This window comes from Cupressus sempervirens, chromosome 10 (genome assembly GCF_028749045.1).
Source record: "Cupressus sempervirens isolate cs-2001-9-10 chromosome 10, ASM2874904v1, whole genome shotgun sequence".
Lineage (NCBI taxonomy): Eukaryota > Viridiplantae > Streptophyta > Pinopsida > Cupressales > Cupressaceae > Cupressus > Cupressus sempervirens.
Genome location: NC_143127.1, coordinates 866,838,445 through 866,862,228, shown reverse-complemented (window position 1 = coordinate 866,862,228; position 23,784 = coordinate 866,838,445).

Below are 23,784 nucleotides of genomic sequence, written 5' to 3'. Positions count from 1 at the left end.
TACTTGGTGGTACTTCTCTTTGAAGTATCCCCTCGCTAAAAAAGCTTCAATGGTTTTCCTTCATCTCCATTATCCCCCATCCATATCCAGCATTCATCTCTCGTACCCCAACTTATGCATCAATATCTCTTTGAATCACTCCTCACCTTTAGCTTTAGGGATCCACAATCCTAGTCCTAGGGATCTCCGAAACCCATCTTTCGCCAATCTGACTCTTTGAAATCTTGTTGCATCAGATTTTTAATCCCCTCATCCATCTCCCCATCCTGGATTCCTTTTATAGCGCTCCGCTCCTTCATCCTCTGCAATCCCTGAGATCTTAAGCTTGCTTCCTCTTGTGCCTCTAATTCTCCCTTTATCATTCTCCCGTAGTGAGAGTTTGAGCTAACTAAACCTCTTCTCTTAAGCCAATCTGAGTCTTCTTGCTCATCTTGGATTCTTTTACTTTTCAAGAAGTCATCGAGCCTCACTTTCTCTCCCCGTTGCCTTCTTGAGGGGGCATCTTGCAGTCCATTCTCTCCTCTTCTGCTCTAGCCTTGGGCATCTTATTTTCTTATCTTTGATGCCATGACACTTGCAGCATCACATCAAAGAGGGGCAAAATGTAGACACCTAAAAATCCTTTAGAAAATAAAATATTTTTATTTTCTGAAAAAAGTCCCTGATGACATCATCATTTATTAATTATTTAATTATTTAATTAATTAACTTATTTTTATGCCATTAAATCCCTTTATCTTAATTAAAAATATTTAATTAAAGAATCCCTCCCAAAAATGTTTATATCTTATTTAAACATAATTTTCTTATTTATTAATTATTTAATTAATAAATTGACCAAAAAATCCAAAATAAATAAAAAATTTATTTTTTGCCCAAAACTTGGCCAATTTCCTTAAGACCACTAACCTCTTCCAAAATCTTCTAATCCTTCTTTAATTTTGATTAAAGGCTAATCCCATCATTTCCTACCCCTAATCCCAACTCAAAATATTTAATTAAGATTAAATATTAATCCTCATGTTTATTAAAAAAGTTTTAATAAATATCTCCTCAACCAAACCCTTGAAATAAATAAAACTTTATTTATTTCTTAAAAATCTAATTTATCCTCATCCTAAGAAGTTCTAGACTCTTCTAGAAAGTCTTCATCCTCATCCTAGGAAGTTCTAGACTATTCTAGAAAGTCTTTATCCTCATCCAAAGTCTAGACTCTTCTAGAAGATGTCTTTAAACCTAATCCTAATCCCCTCCTAACCTTGTCACATTTCCTAAACATGGGTTAAGACTTACTAACCCAAGCCAAAGTTAACAAATATCTCCTCCTTCACCCACCCTCATTAAATGCCATCCACTTGCCTATCCCTAAGCTAATCCTAAACCATCCTAATCCATCCTCTAATCATTTGCACAATCCTAAGCAAGCTTAGAACCTTCCTAATCAATCCCAAGTCAAAATTGCTCTCATCTCCCTCAAAATATCTCAACCATAAAACTTTATGAAGCCCACTAGGCCATAAATGACTCTTCCAAGCCCTTTTATTGCTCTTACAAGCCATTATGAGGGTCTTTATGAAGATTTTATCTCTTGAGCCTCCTTTGTTGACTCATCCTTCCCCTTTCCTCCATCCTCTCACCCTGTGACATGTGTCACTCTCTGATTGGCTGTAAGGAAGCACAATCCATGTGCTCTCCTCTCATGCAATCTGAGCCCTCCATGAGCTTTTTCCCATCCTTGCATCTTAGCCCTCAATCCCTCAAGCCTCTTGCCTATAAATTGGATCCTTCCCCTTTGGAAAACAACAAAATCCATGAAGTAAAGTCATAATGTCATTTTACATCAAAACCATACACTCACACCCAAATCCCAACTCCATGTGAAGCCCTTTTTGAAGCATAAAGCTTGAGCATACATCCTATCTATTTAGACAAAGCTACTCAACAAGAGAGCTTCTCATTGAGAGAGCCTATTAATGGCTCATATTCTCAATTGAAATCTCATCTTAGTCTATCTTGAAGTTTATGAATTTTGTCTAGTTTGCAGAAGCTTTTATTTAAATTTGGTTTCTATTAGCATACTAACATTGCTCATATACATTTAGTACCTTGTTGATTATGTTAAAGTAAATAATTATTTATTCTTTTAATTAAGTTTACTTAGGTTAAATGCATTTATTTATTAGTTTTAGTCTAGGAGTTGTTGACAACATGGGAGTTTGTTCCTATCGAAGTCATACTTATCCTCTCACCTTGATCGAGGATATCCCACCTTTTGTGGACATATGCTTAGTTGTCAACCTTATCTTCTAGCACTTTCTAGCTTGTTTTACAAGCTTCCTTGAGGCCTTTATATTTGGGATCTCTCATTGTAATTTCACATCATTCACATAACAATTTCATTTCTCATTTTTGCAATATAATTTCTCTTTGTTGCTTCAGGCTCTTGTTCCTTCCTTCTTTAATTTCTCTTCGGTAGGTTATTTGCATGCAGGTGGTCTTGGAACACTATACATTTGGCTTTCATCAACTTCTATAGATTATTATTTCATCATCAATATTTCCTCCTATAGCTTTGATTACACTTACACTTTCTTTGATTCTTTCACTATATTGGGAAATGTTCTCACCTTCTTTCATTTTCAATTGATCAAAATTACCTCTTAAACTTTTTGCATTGTCTGTTTGCACATTTTTATCACCTTCATATACTTTTTGTAGCTTTTTCCACATATTAAATGTAGTTGGATAATCTTTGACCTCATCAAACTTAAAATAGTTCAAAGAAGATGGAATATCAATCATCATTATATTGTGATCATTTTCTTCTTTCATCTACTTCACACTCATAGGTTTAGTGATGCAAGAGCATCTTGGGTGTAAGAGGTATCAACCAGAATATTTTATTTTAGTTGTTTGAATAAGGGTTCTCTTGATCTAAAGTTGTTCTCTATGGAGGCTTGCTACTTAGTAAGTCAGTCATATGAGCTCAGAATGTCCTAATTGAAGAGGTGGATATTCATCTTAGATACATCAACCTACTAGTTGAGGCTCAATACCATATCATGCATATGTTGAAATAAGCATATGGGAAACAAGATACTAGGAGTGGGGGGTGAATCATGATCTTAAACTTTGACTTTAAAACTATAATACTAAAACATAAATGAAATACATTACATCTATAAATATTTCAACACATAATGTGCAATAATTTGGCAACCCAAAAACACTTTAGGATGAAGATAAAACTAGGGTGGGGATGAAACCCACAAATTTTCACTGATGCAACAATAAAGTTAACCTATTAGGGTCACAATATTTGATCATAAGATATGATCCACCCTATGAGGGGTCTATCCTATTAAAATATTAAGAGACTATTAGGTCTCACCTTGTTAAAGGATTTTACACTTGCAATGAAGTAAGGACTCTGTTAGGAGGTTTACATAAATATGTGAAAACCACTCTATTAAGAGATTTACCCTGTCCCATTTAACAATAAATTATCCAGTACCTAACCCTTAATTTACTCTACAAGATGATCTAGGGTCTCCTCTTTGCTATACCTTTAATATGATCTCCTAATCTGATAACTTTGTTTAGTCATTTACTGCTCTCATTTCTCTTTGCTTGATCAGTCATTTACTGCTCTCATTTCTCTTTGCTTGATCTCTTTTTGAAACTTTTTTGTTACTCCTTCACATATGCATTCACTCCTACATATCTTGACTCCTTAACATCACTGATTATAGGGTTAGAATCCTCCTTAAATAGACATTATGAAAGGTTTCTAGATCTTGATCAATGACTTGTACTTCATCATTTTTTCCATTTAAATCTCATTTTCTGAGCAGTTGAACTATACACCTTGGGATCATTTCCTTCTGTAATGACATTTGATCAACTCCTTATTTGACTCTACAAACATTAAATAATAAAGAAAAGTTGGCCAAAATGGTTTACATATGATTTTGTGCAATTACAAACTTATATATCAAAACTAAACTACTCGGCACTAAAATGCTTTGATGCTCGGTCATGTATAAATTTTTATGTTGTTACTCAGTTTCTATATACCTATTTTCTTAGCATTTGATAACCTATAAATATGCTTAGTCTTAACTATATTTGATCAAATCTTTCTATATTTCTTAAATCTTTCATCTACTTGGTCTCTACTAAATACTTGATAATTACTAATTTTCTTAGTATAAGCATTGTATGCTCGTCCTTTACTAGATAACTTGGTCACAATGATGACCTTGTCACTAGTACAAAAGTAGCAATATGTGAATAAAAAACTCACTAAAATTTGTATGTATGTGACTAAAATCAGTCATGTGACTAATAGTACTTAATATCCAGTCATTTATAATGCTACTAAATGATTTTAGTCACTTATTTGATCACTTATTTTGATCATCGATTTAGTTACATATTTAGTGGTATCTTTAGTAGTATAATTAATCACATATTTAGTCATATATTTGATAGTTGATTTAATCACATATTTAGTGGTATATTTAGTAGCATATTCAATAAAATATTTAGTCACATATTTGGCATATATTTGACAATGTATTTAGTAGCATATTCCATCACATATTTAGTAGCATATTCAATAGCATATTTAGTCACATATTTGGTAGTGTACTTGGTCATAATAGCGCACAATGGAATTGAACCACCATTCTCCTCCTTGTAAAGTAGGTGCTCTTCTATTGAGTTAGCACCCTTTAAAGAATACTTAATATAAATATTATTTGTTTCATTTCATTCTCAATATAGCACCCAAAAATATTATGGACCTATATTTCTTGAAATAGGGGAAAAAAAAGCAACATCCAATCAAGTTGATAGTTTTAAGGCTCCTTTTATTTCAAAAAGTAATTCCAGTTTGTCAAACTTAAATTAGTCAAAGGAAAAGGAAACTAGGGTAATGGATTTTAAATTTAAAAATGGTGTCCAACTTGTTACTAACAATGTAGAAGTGCATGTAGTGACTAGAAGATTGCTTCAAGTGTGTCATCCAAAAATAGACACTTTGTACTAGATACAGTGTCATTTCCTTAATGCCATTTTGTACTTGTCATTGGTATGACACTCCACTAATAGATGAAAATCCACCAGTCATAAATAGATGAGCTAGAAAAAGCACACACTAAACTCTTCATAATACATACCATCCATGTACCTATCAATACAAGAATGTTTTGTTGTCCCTCATTTTTGTGGTTAGCCACCTCTAACAATTTCTACAAACTTAGACATTAACACTAATAATATAATGAGAATATTTACACCATAGTAAGTAATGAAATTGAATAATATTCTTAATGCATGCAAATAACAATTTCTAAAATAAATGTAATACTAAAATACAGTGAGACTATTTATATAGCACTAAATAATGCAAAACAATGATGTTCTTGGCGCACTAGCTTCTCCAAAATTAGTTGAGATCATTCACAAAAAAAAGTACTAGGATCTATAAAGTCTACAACATCAAATAGTCTTGAGCTAAAAAAGGATAAAAATATCAAACTATGTCGTTTAATCCCAAAAATGGAGTTCTTGTGAAACATTATCCAAAAATTTGAGTCAATAAGTGTTTGCTAAAAAATATGCAAATAAATCCCAATAAAACATCACATAAGAATAAGCCAGCCATGCAATGATCTTGTACTGTAGCAAAGCAATTTTTGTGCTGAGGATGGGCTCAAGATGTATTGGCCTTGCTTCAAAAGATGGTGAATCTGCAATACTATAGGCTACACTAGTAAAGGTTGGATGGTAGTGAGTTCTAGCAAAGTTTGGTTTCTCATGTAAAGCTTGTAAGTCTTGAGAGTATTCTAAGTTTTTAATACCACTGTTGTGAGGGTAATACCAAGTGCCAAAATTGAATGGGTGTTTGTGTTGCACTAAGGTTTGCAAGTAAAGACTAGCTTGGACAAACATGTGCTCTGTACATTGTTAAAAATATTGTTGAAATCCCTTTCCTCTCTAGATTATTTGGGAAAGAAACATAGGCTAATTCCTATAACATGAATAATCATATTCAAAAGATAGCAAAGATCAAATTTAAAACCTAACCAATAAATTATTTAGTATCTCACAATGAAACATTCTATAATTAGGTGATAACAATCAACTATAGAAAATTCCTTCTCATAGGAGAAATCACTTAAGCATGACATCAAAATTTTTCATATTTAAAACTACCTATATTATTCTAAAAAAACAAAATATAAGGGAAGAGCTATACTTGAATTTTCTATAGACAGAATAAAATAGCTATACAAACCCTTAGATCACCTAGAATTGTCCACTTGGAAAGTTTTGTAACCTTATTGCAATAATACTTGTAAAGTAGACAACAATAATCAAAATAATTAGATATCTAGTAATAGTAGATATCAAGGCAATTTAGAATATCCAAATATTGAAAGCATTTTATTCAAGGATGAGATTACTAATTTTTTCCTTCTAGGGTTGTGAATTCTTTCTAGACAGTAGATGCATTTGCATGTTGTTACACAATGAAGAAGAATAACTAATTATTGTTAAAAGAACAAATGATATTAAAAAAATTGAAAAGTCCCAATTGTATTTCAATAAAGCTATCAAACCATAATTTCATTCCTCTAACATGTCTTAGTTTCTAATTTTCATATATCTAAAATCTTTGAGAAATAAGAGAAACAACTACCAACAAATTGAATGTCACTTGAATGTAATACAAAGAGAATTTGGCATCTAGGTGAAGGAAGAACCTATTTTCTGATGAAAGAAGGCCCATGACTCATTTATCAAAAGACCATTAATAGGTTATAGGAAAGTCTCCTCTTCATATTTGGCCAAACAATGTGGTCTCCATACTCATGATCACATAACAAAAACTTATCCTATGTGTGTAAATTTTAGAAGGGAGAACACATCAGCTATAATTGCAAGAGAAAAATGTTAGCTAGAGGTACATTCTTAGCAAACAAACCTCGAGAGTATTGTCAATGTGACCACTCAACTCAATAAGAGAAATGTCCCTCTCCATGTTGGAGCAAGTTGCACTTCTGTTCTCAAATAGTGAATCAAATTGATCGTGTGAACTAACAAATACATCTTCATAGTTTGCAAATGTGAGATCAACATCTAACATATTAAAACCATCACCATTATCACCACCATCATAGAGGCTAAAATCTTGCATGTGGGAATCCCAGAACTGTAGATTCCAATAAAATAGAGCTTTGTTAGACAACACTAGAACATATAAGCGGCTAATCCAAGATAGAATATGTTATATAGCCCTTTTCAAGAGCATATTTAGAAGCATATTATATGGAGAATTGAAGACAAGAAAAAGTAAAAAGAGATGGAAATAAATAAAACTCCTATCTTATCACAATTTTAATTTGTACTTCTATTTTATAAAAAACATTAAGCTTTGTAACTCCAATGGATATCAAAATAATTTCTGCTTTATCAAAAAATATTCAATTTATTTTATTTCTTCGAAGAGAACAAGCTATAATAACATATATAGCACCACTTTAGGAATCGTATTTCTTCTTAGTTCAAATCAATTTTTCTAGGACCATCATTAAGTTATCTACATGGTAATTGTTCTGAAAGTAATTTTTATCATTCTAAAATATCTAAAGAATTCATAACTAAATCAATAAGATAAATCATTGAGAATATCAAATATCCACTATACTTGTAACACACTTGGTTAGTATCATTTGTAGGATTGCATCAGTAATATGTGTCTCCTTCCATGATATGGTCAATGTTAACATCAGGTTGTAGCTATTCTGTTCTTGAGAGAAATAATGAAATTGATGGACTCTCCTTCCACACTCTTGATAAGATCAAAGTGCACATATTCTTCATCTCCTCAAAGAGTAATAGCTAAGTGGGTACCTACATCAATGTGAAAATAACTCTCAAAGTATTATAGACTATTTGAAACTATTGTGACAAAGAAGAATCATTAGCCCTAACATATGCCTTTACAATGATACTTAGTTTTTTTTCATAGATGATAATTAGATAAATGTGGGTTCAAATTGCAATTATATTGCAGACTGTATAACAAGTCTGGATGCATGCTTGAACTCTGATATTGTTGATATGGAGAAAATAATGAATTTTGATGATCTTCTCTTTGTGATCAGTCAACTAATATAGAGGTATATCTCGTATAGCTAGACTCCCATAGGGGACAAGGTGGCATGAGTATGTTCCTCTACAAGAAGTCATTTTGTGAAAGAGGAAGGAGAGATGGCTATAGGATACATTGATAGAAGCCAAGGTACTATAGGTGAGCCTTAAAGGATGATTAGAGAGAGCTGGGCACTTGAGAGATTATGATTGAAAAGGTAACTACAAAACAAATACAAAAAGGTAGAACTCAATTATGTTTCAATTATATCATAGGCATCTACAAGATAACGCTAGAAATTCTCTAAATAGACCATTAATAAAAAGTAGCTCAATAGTAATGTGAATATTACAATTGAAGAAAATACCTTATTTAATGGAGATTGTTTATTTTGCTATGCAGTTGACATAACCAATCCTTGCACATCCAATATGGTGTTGGATGAATTTCTTTTCCATGCTTAATTATAAAAGAATTGCACAAATATATGTAGATAGCCCAAATGAAGAAAGATGACAACTGGACTTCTAAGAGGTCTATGATAAATACACTTTTTGGAATATCATAATAGGTATATCAACCAGCTTGAAATGAAATACACTTTCCCATGAAAAAAATTTGAGGCATCATATCCAGGGTGTCTAACACTCATACATGTTGCACAAATTGTCAATGCTTATAGCTTGATGAAGAAGATGGTCTACTTGTTCTGAGACAATAAATTGTCTACACAAACAATGTAAAAAGGATTTTACTAAATACCATTACAAACAAATAAGTGGACTTGACCAATATTATCAAATACCTAGTAATTTAGTAATAATTAACCTTTTCCCATTAGTGTCTTAGCCTTACCCAATTGTTAACAAAAGATGTAAAAGGATGTACATCAATTTTGTGGGGTAGTTGTAACTATAATAGGGATGTATGAAGCTCTAAATATGCTCATTCACTCTAATCTTAGATATGTTTGTTAGTTGGAAGTAATTTGATAAGATCAATCCTATTATTCCTCTAACTATCACCATGCTACTTGGAAGGTTGGTGAACAGTCAAGAATTTACTCATCAATTTGAATTCTTATGAAGATTACTAAAGGATTAAGGAAGGAAGCATAATTCATGAAAAACAAATGTTAAAGTATTATTTTTGACATTTTTGTGAATATAGTTCAAGTTTTTTCAATGGTTTCATGATTTTCCCTCTCACAGGCATGTTCAAATGTTGCTGCCATGCATTATTTCATATCATAATGGATTGATTATAAATTAAAGACAATTTGGAAATTGAGTGGGATGAATAGAATTTGTTTCAAACTAAGCCTAAGGGTTTTTCATTAAGGCTCAAGAAAGATCCAATGTGATTTATAAAAACTATCATAAAATCCTTGTTGATAAGGGTTTGTGGTAACATTTTCTTTACCAAATGAAAATTTGGTATTCCTTGTTTAAAATAAAAGTATATTTATAAGGCTATGAAATGAATTTGGTTTAGTGTTGAATGGTTTTGTATGATGGCATAATTTTTATGCCCTAGCAACATGAAACCATTTTAATACATGAATTAATTTATGATAGAAAAATGCCCATATTACAGGTGTTGGATACAATTGTCTTTGATGTCACACAAATGTTATATTAGTTGTTAGTCACTACTTACCGAGATCCCTTGGTTAGCAAGATAATTTTCCTTGTCTATCAAGCATTCTTAGAGATTACTCTTCTAAGAATGTGTCTACCAAGCTCACTTAGGTGTCGAAGGAAATTTTGGCAAGAAGCAGTGTTAACCGAGTTCTCATGGTTAACAAAGGAAAGTTGGTCAGAGTTAGTATTAACTGAGTTCACTCAGTTGCCAAATGATTTTGCAATTTTGCAGTGTTAACCAAGCTTCTGTTGGTTAACACAAGAAATCATTTTAGGACCATTGTTTACCAAGCTAGGTTTGCTATCAAAGGATTTTGCTATTTTGACATAAGAAGTTTAATTATTTCAAGTATTAATTCCAGCCAACTATGGTAATGATTATTGATCATTGTAATTTGTATTGAGCTAACTTGACAATTTGAAAGATAAAAATATAAGTTCAAGTTGTGATTTTCAATATGTATGCAAGTGTATTGATTGATTGAGAAGGAAAGTGTGTGAGAAAACTTGAAGGATGGTCAAATATCCTTGTGGAGTAGCAAAGAAATATTCAATCAAGAAGGATCTAGTATAAAACAGAACAAAGATCTATAATCAGAAATTTAGTTGCATCACAATCAAGTCATTTCATTGTTACTTTCTTACCATTGTAGTAGTGATCCAAAATCTCTTAATAGAGTTGGTTTAATAGCCAGTTGTAAATCCTCTAATAGGGTAATAATTCCATTGAATTGTTTTAAAGACCTCTTACAAGGCCACTCCTTATAGCATGATTAAATCCTCTAATAGGTCACACCTAACAGTGTGTTTTGTAACCTTTAACTAGGTTGGCTGCTAACAGGGCTCACTTTAGAAGAGTGAAAAACAATAACTAGTTACATTGGTGGTTTTTCCCATATTGGGTTTCCACATTAAATCTAGTGTAGCTTATGTTCATTTCTTTTCTCTCATGTTCACAAATTATTACTATTGATGTCAGATCTGCTAAAATACAATATACTCTCATTTATAGAGTTATAGCATTTTCAATATGTTTATCGAGTGACATCAGTAAGTAGTTTTGTTAGAAATCTAAAGGATTTGTGAAAATATTTTATGGTAACTAATTCATCCCCCCTCTTAGTTACTCCATCTATATTTCCAATAATTGGTATCAAAGCTTTTGGTGCTTGTAGGAAAGGTTTCAAGGACCTAAGCTAAAGATTAGGGTGTCTTACAAGAGAGAAATTCCAAAGCTTAATAGAGAACTTTTCAACATGGCAGGGACTTATGAGACTTCATTTGGCTTCCATTGGTGATTCAGCCTTGAAATACCTTGATGAAGAATACACAACTCCTACTAGTACATTATCTATTGGAGATATTGCTAGAAAAAGAACCATAACACCATGATGCTAGATATTGCATCTTCTCTTAGCTATGAAGAATTTGATGAGATCAAGGACTGCAAAACCACTTTTGAAATGTTGAACAAGCTAAAGGACATCTATGGTGGTGATGACAATGTGAAGAGAGCCAAAGTAGAAAGCCTTAGATGATAGTTTGATCAGATGAGAATGAGAGAAGATGAAAATGTTGCCAAATATATGGAAAGAATCAAAGCCAGCGTCAATGCAATTAGAGCATCTAGAGGAGAAATCAAGGAAGAAACTATTGTAAGTAAAGTTCTTAGAACATTGCTTCCTATCTATGAAATTATAGTATCTGCTATTCAAGAAATGAGGTGTGAGACAAATCATAAAATAACTTTGGATACCTTAGTAGGAAGATTAAAAACTTTTGAGTTAGAAAAATTTGATAATTATGTTCTAGCTTCCAAAAATATTGAGTCTACTTTTGAGGCCAAGCTTTCACTTAAGGAGAAAGGCAAGAAAATAAAGGACATTTAGTTAGAAAGTGAAGAAGAATCAGATGAAAGTTTTGTTAGTGATCTTGAAGTTGTACTTGCAAAGAAATATTCTAGAGGTAGAGAAAAATACAAAGGTAAAGTTCCCTTAATCTATTTTTCATGTGGAGAAGTTGGTCATGTTGTTGCCAGGTGCCCAAACAAAGATAAGGATGAAAAGAAGAGTCACAAATATAAAGATAAAAGGGATTTCAAAGGTCATAAATCATACAAGGACAAAGGTAAAAGAAAACTTGTTTTTATGGCTAAGGATTCTGATAATAGTGAAGATGAAATAGTTTACATTGTTGTAAAAGATGAATCTGATGATGAAGAAGATAAGATGACACTTATCTATCATGTTAGCAAAAATGATACATGGATTATAGATAGTGGATCTTCACATCATATGACTGGAGATAAAACAAAATTTGAACATTTTGAACATTATGATGAAGTGTAAGATTTGGAAACAATGAACCTTGTTGTATAAAAGGGAAAGACCAAATCTCATTAACCAAATAACTTGTATGTGACAATGCCTATTGGGTTGAAGGACTAAAACATAATCTACTAAGTGTGGCATAGCTAATCAACATTGAATTCAAGGTGGAATTTATGTATGGCAAGGCAAGACTACTAGATGACAAAGAAAACTAATTGGATTAGGAAAAAAAAAAAAGGTAACCTATTTTATCTTGATCTTGGTGATTGCTCATGTTTTATTGCTCAAGTTGAAGAAAGTTGGTTATGGAACAGAAGGTTATGTCATGTAAATTTTGATAACATGGTGAAAATAAGAAAATTTAAGAAAGTAAGAGGCATGCCTAGTTTGAAGAAACCAGATGTTGGTTTATGCAAGAACTGTCAAATTGGCAAAATGGGAAAGACCAATTTTAAAAGCAAAAACTATCGATCTGAAGATATCTTGACAATTGTGCATACTAACTTGTGTGGACCTATTGGAATAGAAAGTTATAATGGAGAAAAATTATTTATTCTTTTTTTTGATGACTATTATGTATTTAAGACAGAAGTTAGAAGCATTTGAGAAATTCAAATGGTATTTGGCAAGAGTAGAGAAAGAAACAAGGAAAAGACTGAAATGCTTAAGATCAGATAGAGGTGGTGAATTCATCTCCAATGAATTAAACAACTTTCACATTGAAAGATGAATCAAAAGGCATGTATTAGCCTCTAAAACTCCTAAGAAAAATGGAATAACTGAAAGGAGAATTAGATCCATCATGGATTGTGCAAGAACTTTTTAAATGATTGAAAAGAATGTTGCTATCATATAGTAAAAGTAAGCTATCAACACTACAATTCATACTTTGAACAATGTTCAATTGAAGAAGGACTCATATAAAACTCCTATGAATCATGGTATGGCTATAAGCCCAATGTAAGCTACCTAAAAGTATTTGGAAGTAAATGTTATATCTTGAAAGAATCTAGAAAATGTAAGTTTGATGTAAAAGGTGATGAAGGTATATTCTCAGGATACTCTTGCAGAAGTAAGGCATATAGATGTTTATACTTGTCTACTCATAAAATCATAGAAAGTACACATGTGAGAATTAATGAGCTTACAAAAAGGATTGAAGAAGAAAGCAAAAAGGAACCAAAAGATTATAGGAGATTTGTTTAAATCGAACTTGATACATTGCCAGATACATCTTTCAATAAGGAGACTTCTACTCCTGAGTCTTCCTTACTCACCAAGTTGCAAGAAGTTCAAATCGAGTCATAAGGATGAAAGTTATAGTCTAAAGCTAACAAACCAATTCTTACCAAGTTTGAAGGACTTGAGACATAGATAGAACAACTAGAGCCAGAAGTTGAAATTCAAAATGAAGACAATGCAACTCATTCAAAAGGAAAAGAACCTAGATTGGCTAAGTATGTTAGAAGACATCATGCACTTGATTAGATTATTGGAGATAAAATAGAAGGTACTATGACAAGAAGTAAGCTAAAAAGTACATGTTTACTTGCTAAATTTGAACCTAGAAGTGTCAAAGATGCATTGGAAAATGAAAGTTGGATTGAAGCTATGAATGAAGAAATTAAAAAAAATAGAGAAGAACAAAACTTGGACCCTTGTTACTAGGCCTAAAGATAAAAATGTGATTGGAACAAAATGGGCATTCAAGAATAAGCTAAATGAAGATGGACAAGTATCAAGAAACAAATCAAGACTGGTGTGTAAAGGATATTCTCAAGAACAAGGAATTGATTATGGTGAAACTTTTTCTCCTGTTGTAAGATTGGAAGGTGTTAGGACCTTACTTGCATGTGCAACACATAAAGGATTCAAAGTATATTAGATGGATGTTAAATCTACATTTCTTAATGGTATTCTTGATGAAGAAGTCTACATTGAACAACTAGAAGGTTTTATTGATCTAGATAAAAGGGACATGGTTTGCAAGCTACACAAAGCTTTGTATGGTCTAAAACAAGCTCCTAAAGCATGGTATGAAAGATTACATAACAATTTTATGCAGATTGGTTTTTAGAGAACTAATGATAATAGTAGTTTGTACATAAAGGAAGGACTAGATAACAAGATTGTATTGGCAGAAATATTTGTGGATGACACTCTATTTACAAGGAATGATGATCTATGCAAAGAATTTTTAGAGCAAATGAATAAAGAGTTTGAAATGTCTATGTTTGGTGAGATTAAGTTCTTTGTTGGATTGAAAATATAGTAGAATAGGAATGGTATCTACATCACTCAATCTAACTATATCAAGGAGATACTCAAGAAGTTTGGTATAGAAGATTCAAAATCAGTTGGAACCCCCATGTGTATTGGATTAAAGCTTACCAAAGATGATGAATCAAAAGAGGTAGATCAAACCTTGTATATATCAATGATTGGAAAATTACAATATGTAGTTCATTGAGATAGTGGCAAGATTCTCAGCTAAACCTAAGGCAAATCATATGATGTCAATTAAAAGAATCTTGAGATATTTGAAAGGCACTAAAGACTATAGTTTATGGTATAAACTTGGAGGAAATCTGGACCTAAAAGTGTTTACTAATGTTGATTGGACAAGAAATTTTGATGACAGAAAGAGTACAAGTGGTGGAGCATTCTTTCTATGTAAAAGGTTGGTATCTTGGACAAGACAAAAGAAAAATTGCACATCCCAATCCACAACAGAAGCATAATATGTTGTAGTAGTAGCAAATTATTCTAATATTGTTTGGTTTAAATAGTTGTTGGAAGGCATAAAGGTTGAGATCAAAGAACTAGTTGTCATGTTTTGTGATAATACAAGTGCAATTAACATATCAAAGAATCCAATGATGCATTTCAAAACCAAACATATTGTTATAAAATATTATTTTATCAGAGAATTGGTGCAGGAAAAAGAAATTAGATTGGAATTGTATACGTGAGTATGTGGCCTCTGCTAACACACACACTTCAACACGATCATTGTATGCGGATTCATCCTAGAATGAACATTGGATTGTTCATCCAAAAATCAGCCTGCAAAGCGACTTGTTGCCTTCTATCTAAAGGGAATTGCTTGTTAGATATCCTCAAATTCGAGGTGTTTAAGCAACCAGACCCTATAAGAATGAAGGATTTGAATGCAATTTAAGCTATATGAATGTGCAAGTAATCTAGATGAAGTACAAGCAATTAATCTAAGAAATAAAAGACATTAAACTAAAAATGTATGCATTATTAAGCTAGATGAATTTAAACTAAGAATGCAAGATGTATATAAAAATATGAGCAAATGTGAGTATGAATTCCAGCAGCAATTCGATGCAAATTCTCCAAATTTATCCTCTCAAAATGAAGAGATGAGGGTCTCTTAAATAGACTTTCCTAGAATCCATCAACAGTTGAGATTGATTTCAATCAACGATCAGGATTAAAGGTGAAGTTCAGTCATAAAGGGAGATTCCCAAATTAAAGGGAGTTAACAGATTTAATTTGAGTAAAATAAGGAGTTAACTGATTCAATTTGAGTAGAAAAAGGAGTTAACTGATTTAACTCATTTTTGATCAATAGTGAACTGAAAATTTCCCTTTTTTGAACTGAAGAGAGATTTTGGTGAAATATTTAATTTAATAAAATGAGATATGCTCTCATAATTACCTTTTCTATTTAATTAAATAACTTTATTTAATTAATTAGAAGTAAGTACTCCATTTAATTAAATAAATTTTTTTAATTAATTAGAAATACCTTTCCCATTTAAATTAAATAATTACGTTTAATTAATCAAGATAGGCGTATTTATTAAATTAAATAAATTTAATTCCATAGTACATTAGCCTTAGGATATAATTTAATTTAATTAAAGTATAAATACTTAATAATTAAATTATAATTAAATCAAGTAGGTTTAATACGACTAATACGAGTACGTACTATAGGAATTAAATAAGAAATATGATGAATGCATATTAGGGTTTTTTGCATCTGACAATTAAGTCAAGTAGCAAATAGCAGAATGAGAATTGCCTATTAGAATAGGACTTAGAAATTATCAGAAATAGACTAGAATTGGTAAAATGAAAATGAGCCAATTTTGGGGTATTACATTTTTCCCCTCTTTGAATGAATGTGCGAGCAACACATTCAATTCAAAGATAATTAGAAAGCATGATGCGAACATGAGATTGGTTCCGAAGGTGATGACACAGAGACCAATTGATAAGCTTTTAAGGACTATCTCTAGAATAGAACTTAATCCTAAGGGATCCAAGCAGAGCACTTAGATACCTAAGATTGATAACATTTAAAAGATTGTCTCCAGAACAGAGCGTAATCTTTAAGGATCTAGACAGAACATCTAAATACCTGAAATTGATAGCATTTAGAAGATTATCTCCAAAATAGAGTTTAATCTTGAAGGATCTAGATAGAACACCTAGATACCTGAAATTGAAAGCATTTAGAAGACTATCTCCAAAACAAAGCTTAACCTTCAAGGATCCAGATAGAACACCTAGATACCTAAGATCGATACAAGATAACAAGGTCCAATCATGAGTCATAGAATCATCCCCAGAACAAGGTTTGATTTTTAGGAGTCGAGGTTTAGACTATCCCAATACCTATCTATTGAACTCTGAGAAGAGTTTTTATAAGGTTGATCAATTGATGAAAAGATAAGATAGATGGCAAAGGTGCTAGAAAGAAGGGAACAAAATGCCATGAGTGATGAGATGCCCCAAGTGATAAGGACATAAGATGAGAACTAGATGCCCCAAGCAATAGGTATTCAATGATGTAATCATCCTGCCCTCTCGGGAGCGAAATTGAAAGATGACACACCATAAATAGGTGTAAAGCAACAAAAGAAATCTGAAATTTAACAGAATATAGAAGAGATTAGAACAATCTAAAGGATAAAGAAGAGATCAGAATGATCTAAAGAAATATGAAGAGATAGAATGATCAGAAGAAATTTGGAGAGATCAGAGTGATCAGAAGAAATTTGGAGAGATTAGAGTGATATGAAGAAATGTAAAAGTTGATCCGAAGTGATTTCAAGATCCAAAAGACCAAGTTTGTGTTGAAAAGATTCCAAGAATCGCAAAGTATCAAAAAAATTTGGACTGTACAAGCATTCGATCGCATTGGTCCCAAAATTGTAAAATGCATTTTTGAGCGACTTAAGTGTGTCAGATTTTGAATTTGATCCTAAAAATGCGTTCAGAACAACCAAAGTAGCCAAAAGAGTGATTACTCAATCATTTGTGCAGTCGTGAAGAACATGATGCTTTGAAGATATCTGCAGTCCCTCATCAAAGAAGGTGAAAGTAGATTTGCAATTGAATCGCATGCTTATGCAAGTGAAGTATGCAATGCAAGACTATGTTAAATGCAACCCTAGGTCTAGTTACCAAGCCTCAATATTTAATCATCATCGGATGTAGAACAAAGCTCGTAGGTCATACAATTCCCACTGACATTGCAATTATGGAAATATGAATATAACATACATTATTGGTTTGTCAGGATTAAATGTAAGCATTCAAGGCACAAGAAGCCAGAATGACCAGAACATTTGTCCCTTTTAATGTAGCAAGTTAACATAAGAATCAAAGCATAGATGCTAGGATGACCTGAATGTTGCTTGCATAAAAAACACACCAAACACACGTGAGATCCATCTTATGCTAAGTACTCAATATTTATACTGTTTGCAATGACCCTTGCATTCGTAACCTGAGACAAAAGTGTGCTAGTTATACTCGCAGTGACCTGTACATTTACTTAATAGGATGAGTATCAGTATGTACTATAGCATGAAGAGTTCACTCCAACAAACAAGGAGAAGAACCAATGTCATTGATGTATCTGTATAAAAGGAGTCGAGGTAGACACGACCATCCAATACAAGATGGAGGCTCTTATAGTGGACACTTCTTTTATAGGAACGTATCAACTTGTTGGAACTAAATCGCAGATAGAAATCCAAGAAAAGATCATGCCCCCAGTCATTACTTCTCTAGTCAAAGATGACATCATCAAGTTGCTCGAGGAGATATGATAAAGCAAAAACAAATCAAACAAAGAAAAAGCTCAGCATATCCACACAAATATATCATTTTTTTTGAATTCAATGTTTTGGATTGATGTTAAGTGTCAATGTCTAGAATACATTTGCAAGAAATCTTTCAGTAGGGTGACAACAATAGGTAGACACAGTTGAAACAACTGGTGACCGTTGTGAAAGAGATTCTATGAGGAGAATCTCGAAAAAGTGACACTGGCGATAGTAGGCAGACACAGTGAGGACCATTGGTGACTATCGTGAAGGAGATTGTATGAGGAGAATCTGAAAAAGAGAGTGACACTAGTGAAAGTAGGCAGACGAAGTGGGGACCACTGGTGACTGTCACGAAGGAGATTCTATGAGGAGAATCTAAAAAATAGAGTGACACTAGTGATAGTAGGCAAATGTAGTGAGAACGACTGGTGATTGTTGCGAAGGAGATTCTATGAGGAGAATCTCAAAAAGAGAGTGACACTAGCGATAGTAGGCAAACGCAGTGAGGACCACTAGTGACTGTCGCGAAGGAGATTCTATGAGGAGAATCTCGAAAAGAGAGTGACACTAGTGATAGTAGGCAGATGTAGTGAGGACCACTGGTGACTGTTGCGAAGGAGATTCTATGAGGAGAATCTCAAAAAGAGTGAAACTAAGGGGGATGTCCCCGAGCTGTGACAAGACTCAATCCATGCATACATGAGCAAAAAGTAGGAAAGCAAGAAAGTGAAAGCATGAAAGTGATTGTACAGAAAGCCTGAAGGTACATTGCAAGATGAGGCATTGGGAACAAGAGGTGCCTGTTTACTAGGTTTTCACCTTCTTTTCAAGTTTTCCTTTTTTTGCTACCATGATGCCTATTTCTAGGTTTTCACCTATGGCACTTTTCTTGTTTTTCAATTTTTTTATTTTTTTGAGAATTTTTCACTTTTTTTTGGTGTTACCAAGGTGCCTATTGCTAGGTTTTCACTAGGGTAAGAATTATTTTTTCAGGACTTTTTTCGATTTTTAGATTTTTTTGCAAAATTTTAGAACTTTTTCAGAGATTACTAGCTCTCAAGAAGGATTACCTTGATTTTGTTCCACTGTCTAGCAAGGTGTAGGAAAATATGTAGTAGCAAGCTAGTGGATAAGCAAAGATGGAAAGGCAAGGAGTATGAAGCAGTGAATGTTACCCTCAAGGAAAGCCTTCACAAGATTACCCAAGCTAGGGAAAAGGATACAACAATATAAGCTCATGGTGTAATGAAGGGTATCATGTAAGTAATCCAAGAAAATGACCATGTCAAGAGATTGCTAAGAACTAAGTTTTCTTCTTTCTTTCATTGATCAAGACCAGAGGGTTAACTGAATAAGATAGAAAAGTTTTTTATGGAGGTTATGAGTGAGTGACTTGAGACAAGGATATTTGAAGGATAAGCAAGAGCATGATAGGATGTCATGGATGGAAGAATTATGCATGATGCCTGTTTACTAGGTTTTCATCATGGTACTTGTCCAAGGTGCCACAAGAAGAGGTTTTCACCATAGGACAGATTTATTTTTCTTTACTTTTGCTACCAAGGTGCCACAAGAAGTGGTTTTCACCAAGGCACTTTTTCATTTTTCATTTTTTTTTTCATTTTTCATTTTTTTCTTCTTTTTTTTTTTCTTTTTTGGATTTTTAGAGTTTTTGGAAAGAATTCAAGCCTTTCTCAAGTTATATAGCATTCCTAGAAGAAAGATAAGTTATGATAAGCCAAAGCCATAGCAAGGTACACTCAAAGATGCTGATAAGTTAATGGAAGTGAGATAGGAAAATGAGAGGTAGATGGAGGATAAGGTTGTTGGTTTTGGAAGACTGAAACAAGCAAGGATGGCAAGCAGGCATAAGATTTAGAGGATCTCATGAGGGTGGATGAGATATTGGGCAAGATCAATATTGACACACGCCTTGAAGGGTAGTGGAATGATCGAGGAAATATGGATGAAATAGATTGAGGCTTAGATATATGAGGTAGCAAAGCCATTTTGGAGAGGGGTGGAGTAGAAGGTTTTGAAACCTTTTTAGGAAGATGTTGGGAAGGAGATGGAGTGGAAGTCTTTGGAAGCTTGAATGTCAACTTTGATTTGTTTTTGATATTCAAGTCCTTCAAAAGAGACTTGGGAATCCATATAGCTTTTGATTTTTCATTAGATGCTTTGGAATGCATTTCTTCAATAACAGATTTAAGAACCCATACTTTCTTTGGTTGAGTTCTTTGAATAGTGGACCTTTGCGGTCTCTTTTGTATATTTTCCTTCTTGACATTCATATGTCGATTAGAGGAGACATAGTGAACTTTTGAGGATGGGATCATGCACTTGTGTTTGAGTTGATCATCCAAATTGCTTCCAAAGGACTTAGGACTTGTGGATGAATGAGGCAAATATGACTGGTTTAGATGGAAAGGTGAACGTGAAGAGTTCAAGTATGTGTATCTTTGTTGATCTTGGGGTAGGGTAGGAGGAACATGCAATGATTTGAGCATGGAAGTAGGAGATAGAGGAACATAAGGTCCCAATATGGATGGAAGACTTGAAGGTTTTCACGTGGATGGGTAGGGACCAAGGATAGATTTAGAAGATGTAAATGGACCATGAGTATGGATATCAGCATCTTTAGAGTGAGCAATATGACCAAAGCCATCAATAGATTTATGAGTAACTGTTATAGGAGCAATCCCTTTGACAGTAGTATTTAAAGCTTGACCATAGTTTGGAAGTGAATGTAGTGAGGTAGAATAAGAGAGCGAGGGAACACTTTTCTCTTCAAAAGGATTCTTAGGTAGCATAGGAAAAGTATTCTTCTCTTGGTCTTTTATAGTCTCCTTAAGGATAGTGGAAGGAATATCTTGATCTTGCTTAGTAGAGGTGCATGACATGGGAGATGGAGGACTATGTGGCTCTTGAGATGGAGACACGAGATCTTGGAAGACTTGAAAGGGGATGAAGGAATCTTGGTCTTGATCAACACTTGTTTCTTCATGATTTAAGTGGTCCTCTTGACATGAAACCAAATCCAAGTATGAGGGAGTATCTGAATCTATATTCGAATATATTTCTAGAGTCTCCATAACAGGCTCTTGAAGGGACAATGGAGGAATAGTTGGATTGGGGATAATAAAAAGAGCAACACATGGAGGTTTTGATCTTTGCTTTGTGTAGTATGGGAGAGGTCTATAGCTAAGTCAAGATTAGCTTGAGTTTACTTTAAAGGTAGTCCTTGAGGGTACACATATTCAACTGGGGTAGTAGTGAGTTCTTTTGGTGAATATGTGTTGGAAAGATTGGACAATTTAGAAGGCGGATGTATGTTGGAGGAAGTAGAAGTTGTGTTTGAACCGTTACTAGACATGGTTTCATGAGGTTGATCCTTCTTGAGAGTAGAATCTTTAGTAGCTGAGAGCTTAGATTTTTGAATTATGCCACTGTCAACGAGATCTTGGATCTTATTTTTCAGCTCCTTACAATGGGAAGTTTTATGTAAATTATGTCTATGATAGGCACAATAGTTACTCATAAAGGAAACTCCTGTCAAAGTGAGCTTAGGTAAAGTAATGAGTTTTTCTTCAAGAAGTTCTTGCAAGGTTAATTCATAAGATTTTCCCAAAGGTGTGAAATCATGCTTTGGTTTAGGTTCCCAAGGTTTTTCTTCAAAGATATTTCTAGATTTCTTGGATGTTTGTGAAGTGTTCTTAGATGTCTTGGATTCAAGATCACAAGAATGTGATTTTTGGTTGTCATAGGAGGAAGGGAAATTTTCTCTCAAGGAGAATTTGTTCGATGATGTGTTTTCCTCTTCTTTTAGTCTGTGAAGTTGAGCGCTCATTGATTGAATTTTTTGCTTCATGTTTGCAATAAGTAGCTTTTCTTCCTCACTAGGAGTATTGGATTTAGCGCAGTTGTTGTTAGCCATTTTGAAGTACTATGTTTCAAGTAGTGATAGCCAAGTTTTAGAACATAAGTCAAGTTGCCACAGTCATAGACAATGACAAAAAGCAAAAGGTTAGACAAGGACCACACTAGAATGTAGTCTCAGAAAAGAAAGATAAGAGTGCAATATACTAAGGTATGAATAGTCTGATTTGAAGGCTAGAACAGCCAAAGATTATGACTATCATGACATAGAGTACAACAAGCACTAAAGGACAAGAGCAAGATAACTGAGAGAAAAGACTAGTTAAAGTATGGATCGCAAGTCATTTGCTAAGCAGGATGCCACTGTTTAGGACTGTTTGCAGACAGAGAGCGATAAAAGGACGCAGAAAAGGGTACCATGCAGATTGCAGATAGCTAGATCTGACCAAAAGTGGAAATGTTGACACAAGATCTCGCGTGAGAAACTTTTATAGGCTGGGCGAAGAATTTTTTTGAGCCACGCGAAGAAGTTTTATGGCTCATGCGAAAGTCAGTGACAGTGTTTAATTTCACACGAGAAAGATCACGAGGTCGTGCAAAGACTCATGATAGAATTTTAATTTCGCACGAGGACAAAATGATTTCACACGAGGACCAAATGATTTTGCACGAGACTGAAATTTTTTTCGTGCGAGAAGGCAGACCATTTTTAGAACAGCAACTGATTTTGGCAAGATTTTTGGACTTTTCAGACAGATTGGGCAGATTTTTAAGACAAGTTCAATTTAACAGACAAAAAATTTGATTGTTTTAGTAAGCAAGAAGATAAATAGGCATGTACAATAGCAAGCAAGTGATATCAAGCATGTCTGAAAACAATGAGCAAGGGCAAAAGCAACCTTGCACATGAACAATCAAGTAACTTAGTATGCACTGATTCTTAAGAGAGCTAATTGTGTATGTTTTCAAAGAGTTTTGAAATCATTGCACACATTCCTTAAAAGTGAAAAGTTTGGCCTCTCTAAGGTTTTTAGTAATGTTTTGACTCTGCAACTTTTATGATTCACAGGGGTGACCTCCAATCCCGGCGCACCGAGGTTTCAACACAGTCTGAGAACTTAATCTTCAAGAGCTGTTGGGGAGATCTGACAATCCACAATGAACCACACCTGTGGAGATTTCTTCCACAAGGACATTTATATAGTAGTTGTCACTACCACGTCAAAAATGGCTATTACCGCTTGAGGTTTCATCATCACAATTTCCCCTGTAGAGGGATTGTCTGCTACGGTTAACCATCTCTAAAGGTGACCGACTCACAATAGTGTACTACAAGGGGACTTAGCTTCCAGATTCAAGGTTTTGACACCTTTTCACCTTTAGCCCAATCAAAGTAGATAGATTAATTCGACACGCTAAACTAAGATTATCTCTTAAAGATCTATGATATCAACTCCCAGTGATCTATCAACCTCTCCGAAGAAAGGATGCCTTAATCAAGAAGTTGAAGATTCATCCATCTGCGAGATGCTCAAAGTATCCTCCCCACCTAAAAGGAATCCATCTTAGAGAGGAGTTTCACTAGGAACCCACTCCCTCAAGATTCACGAATAGTGTTCATTGGGGCTTAATTACTATGTGTGTACATAATGTTAATTCCTAAAAGAAAATCT